We start from the raw sequence: 5,129 nt of genomic DNA, 5'->3' as shown, positions 1-5,129 counted from the left end.
TTATTATCAAAACACTTTTATTATTATTATTATTATTATTATTATTATTATTATTATTATTATTATTATTATTATGAAGAATAAGTTAAGATAGAGTAGAAAGGTCGAGACTTTTTTACTTTGTTACCTAGGTTATCCAAGAAAATGAAGGCAAACCTCTATCTCCTGTGAAGAGAAATAATCACAAAACTTTTCTGAGAATCGTTGTCACCTAAGTCTTGGCTGCCATACTTTTCTCTACTCCTCTTCTTTGCTCTCTTTCTTTTAATCTCAATATCTTTTCTTCCTTTCTTTTTTCTTTCCTTCTTTTTTTTTTACTCACATTTCTCCTCTCCTTCTTCATTTTCTCTAGTTGTTTCTATTTCTTTTTTTTTTCAAAGATTCAGATATGAAATCCAAATCTACATATAAAATAATCCGTGGTTATTCTTTTCTTTTTGTGGTGTATTGGTTCTCTTTGTGGGTGTTTTAGTTATATTACAAAGATATAACTAGGAGAACTTCTTGTAAAAAAAAATATTATAAATAGATCCCTAATTTTTTATTTAAAAGATAAATAAGTTTTCGACTAATTAAAAATACAAAAGCGTTCCTTTTTTGTTAAAATATAAGATATCTAAGTTTTTTTAAAAACTAATTTGTCCTTATATATTTTTTTATAGAGAAACTTAAATATCTCATATTTTAAAAGGTCGGAATATTTTTGTATTTTTAATTAGTTAGAAAATGATGTATTTTTGAATTAAAAAGTTAAAATTTTTTTCCATTTTTATATTTGAAAAGCTTTCAGATTTATTCAAAAAAAAGTATTTTTTTGTGTTACAGTATTTTTTATGCTCTGTATTTTTTTAAACTATAATTTAATATAAAAAGTATTTATTTTTTTAATTTTAAATTTAATATTTTTCATATAACTTATAATTGTCCTTTGACTATTTCGTTAAATAAAAGTTTTTTTCTAAAGAAATAAAAAAGATAGAGGAGGAAAGTCAAATTGAAATGGTGAATTTTATGGTGTCTTTTATTGTTGTGTTTAAATTGTCTAACTTATTTTTATAGGTAAAAAATAAAATGTATAAAATAAAAATAAAATAATTAAAATTTATTAAATATTATTTATTTACCTTTTTTAGTAAGTTAGGCACCATAACTTAGGCAACATAGCATTGATCAATTGAAATTAGGGAAGGTGAAGACATATAGGTGCCAAAAGGGGTGTTTTTAATTTTTCCTTGTTCAACGGTCAAAACTCAAAAGGAAATGGATATTATTGGATTGGATAAATCATAAATGTTGGCACAGTAACAGTAATAACTAGTAAATACCTATGCTAGGCTTCTAAGGGTTGCAAGGCTCTATAACTCCATGCTAATTTTTGTTAGGTTTAGGGTTTATTAGAAGGTCAAATATATATAGGGGTGATTTAAATATATGAATTTAATTTTTAATTATATATATATATATATATATTATGTATTATCTATTTTCATAAACCAATAAAAGAACTAGAGAGGTATTAGGAGTAAACAGTTTCTAAACTGCATAAAGAATTTTCAAAGTTCTTTTTAGAGAAGGTTATACCGAATCAAAGACGATTTTATAAAGGCTTTAAGAATAATGGTTGTAGAGATAGTCAAGAAAGAAAAAGTTATATCACACTTTCTTTAAAAGAACTCGAAATAGGAGCTTAAAGGAATACACTGCATCAACAAGACCAAAGTTGTACCAAAGAATATATGGATCAAGAAAAGAGTTTAAACAAAGGAAGGCAAACACACCAAGAACGTTAGTTTTCTAGTCAAATTAAGGAATCTAATGTCTCTCTGCCATAGCATGTTTGAAAAGGCATGAAGAATGAAAAGATATACCACACAATCTATATATCTAATGTACTTTGGAGCAGTTGAAGTAATTGAAACGTTCACTAAGGTTGCGTTTGTTTTTAAGTACTGTGACAGAGACTGAGAGATTGAAATTCAGTATTGTGTTTGTTAGTTCAGAGATTGGTACTAAAATTTCTGTCTCTGTCTCCAAAATTTCAGTATTTCAGTACCTCCAAAAAGTAGGGACACAAGGGACTGAAATTTTTAGAGATGGAGACTGAAACTTTAATAATATTTTATACCTTAAATACTTTCATTTCAATTAATTAATTCTAATTTTACCCTTTGTACAAATTAAATTAGAGTTTCATTCTTGTTTCAATTCCTGTCTCCCATTTTGCACCAAACAGAATACTAAGATTTGTTTAAATCTGTGTCTCTCAGTCTCTGTCTCTCAGTCTTTCTGTCTCTGTCTCTCCACCAAACGCTACCTAATATAACGGTAACTAATTCTTTAATTGTTGAAACTATTTAAGCCTTAGAGCAAATACAGAAGTAGTGAAGCAAATTCAGTTCTGAATAAAAAGATTTTTTACATAAACTATTAAATATATAATTATTTATACACTTTTACCTAATAACTTAAATTTTAGAGATACGTAATTTGATAACAAATATTTTGAATATTTTTAATTATTAACTCAAGGTTAATTCACTTAATTATAAATACATCATCAGAAAACGTAAAACCATTACAGTATATATATATATATTCACTTGATATTTTACAACAAAAATAACAGAGTTTTGTCCTACTAGATAGAGTCAACTACATGAATCAAACAACGATTATGTCTACAAAAAAATCACTTAATATTTTAATTCAAACAAAAAAATCAGTTACGAAAAATATCAAATAATTAGTTATCGACCAAATCAATTTGGTTTTTATTGAAAAATCGATTAAAAATTAATGGCTAATTCGATTTTCAAAACTTTGAGAATAATTCATATATGACAAAAACATTCCTAGAAATTGTATTCTTAGTAACGATATTGGTGGAAATAAAAATCAAGAAGGCATATTTACCTTTTATCCCTCTTTATTTAAGCCATATTTAACATCTCAAACCATATTCAAGCCTCCATATTTGAGCATAGCCCCTGACTAATTCATCGGCAATGATAGTAATAACTTTATAAGGTACATTAATTGAGAATAAGGAAGACATTGCTGAACCTGCTTTCTATAGTTGAAATAGGACTAACTAAAATGTAAAGTATGTGAGATTAGCTAAAGCCTAATCAAATAAAGGCTCCTTGACAAGAAGATCAACTTTCTCATGAAGAAATTTGAGCACATCCTCTCGTCCTTCCTTTATAAGCAATTGTCTTAACATGACAAATGTTGAACCTGATGGTCGAGTGCCATTCTCTATCATCTCTTCCATCAAAACACAAGCTTTCATAGCATTTCCCTTTTGGCACAACCCATTGATGAGGACTGAATAAGTGTGCAAACTTGGGACAAACCGTTTTGACTTCATATACTTCCAAATTTCATAGCTATCTCTAGTTCATTTCTCTCAGAGAACATTTTTATCAACATTGTATAGGTATCTGCATCCGGTTCGCAAGACTTAACCATCTGGCGGAAGACCCTAAAAGCTCTGTCAGTCTCTCCCTGGCTTATCAAACTGCTTATGATAACATTGCAGGTCCTTGAATTAGGATCAACACCATTGGATTCCATCTCTTGCAAAACTCGATGAACATTTTTGAATTTGTTTGCTTTACAGAAAGCACCAATTAATGCATTATAAACCACAACATCTGGCTTGAGTCCCTTGCTTTCCATCTCTATGAATGTGTTGATAGCATCTTCAATCTGATTTTCCACCCCATATGTGTGGACCAGGACACTATAAATAAAAGATGTTGCGTTGCAATTGTTAGCATCCATTTCCTTTACTACCTCTTCAGCTTCATCAACTCTTCCGGCTTTGCAAAGAATGTCAACCATTATTCCATATGTGACAATATCCGGATCACATCCCATACGAACCATCTCTCTAAAACACTCTCTTGCTTTCGGAAGATTCGGAGCCCTTCCCCATCCATCAAGCAATATGCTATAAGTTTTTGAGTCCGGGACAAAGCGATCCTTCATAGAATCAAAGATCTCCTAAGCCTTCCTCACATTCTTGGACTTGAACAATGCACTTATTAGTAAACCGTTAAATGCAGCAAGATTTCGTATGATGATACAAAAAGTCTCAATATTCAACATCCCCTTTTGCCTCATAGCATTGACAAGATCCCACATGATCTGGTATTGCCTTATTTTGGCCAAAGACTCAATCATTGAGTGATATGCCTTGAAGTCATGTGAGTAATTTCTCTGCTTCTCGGCCCACTCGAAGAACCGAAACGCCAACATACCGGCATTCCCAAAACTCTTGAGGACACTCTGGACCAAATCTGGTGAAACTCTAAACACCAGTTTGATTAAGAGCAGTGTCAAGTGCCACTGGAGGACAAGACATCATAGTCTTGCATACCATTCTAGTTGCTTCTGTAATCTCCTGAACTGGTTCAATTGTACAGTAAAATCTGGCAAACAACACCCATTTGGATAACAGTATTTTGTTATTGTCAAAAACTCTGATCATTGTTCCTTCCAGATCAAACCTAATTCAGTGGCACAAATAAACAAACACATGGTGTGCATAACATGTTACTATATGGTATTAATAGCCATGTTATGCGGAGCATGGCTGAGAAGTGCATGAGGTGGATGGGTCCGTGGGGAGTGTGGAGCACTGGTGGGGGTAGCGGCGGCGGACGGTGGTTCAAAGCTTACCAGAACGGCAGCGAGGAGACGAGGAGACGTGTGAACATATTTGGAAGAAGTGAATTTTCTCATCTGAATTTTTCACATAATTTAATTAGTTATATTTTTAGGGATAGAATTGTCATTTACTATCACTTATTTAACATATTTAGAAAGAAAATAAAATTGCTTCATCACTTTTGTATATTTTCTCAGTGATTATTTGTGTAAATAAATTCTTAAATAAAATTATGGTCTTTAATAAATTAATTTTTAATTTGTCGATTTCAGACATTACGTTAAAAAACAAAAAAAAATTACATAGTAGTAATTAGTCCATAATCTTTATTTCCACAAGAAATTTTCAAAATCTAATTTCGTTGAAAGTGGAATCGATGCTGAATATAAATGAAATGAAAAAAAGAAAAAAAAAAGTTTTGTGCTTGTTATAGAAACGAAACTAATCTCACTCA

The 5,129-nt window shown here is 30.5% G+C and overlaps 1 pseudogene; it reads right to left on the bottom strand.

Annotated features, from left to right (window-relative positions):
• Positions 1–2,945: 2,945 nt before the first annotated feature.
• Positions 2,946–4,716, bottom strand: LOC107495764 (pentatricopeptide repeat-containing protein At1g77360, mitochondrial-like; annotated as a pseudogene).
• Between the last annotated feature and the right edge of the window lie 413 nt (positions 4,717–5,129).

This window comes from Arachis duranensis, chromosome 6 (assembly GCF_000817695.3).
Source record: "Arachis duranensis cultivar V14167 chromosome 6, aradu.V14167.gnm2.J7QH, whole genome shotgun sequence".
Lineage (NCBI taxonomy): Eukaryota > Viridiplantae > Streptophyta > Magnoliopsida > Fabales > Fabaceae > Arachis > Arachis duranensis.
The sequence above is the reverse complement of the archived record's forward strand: the minus strand, read 5'-3'. Positions and strand labels throughout refer to the sequence as shown.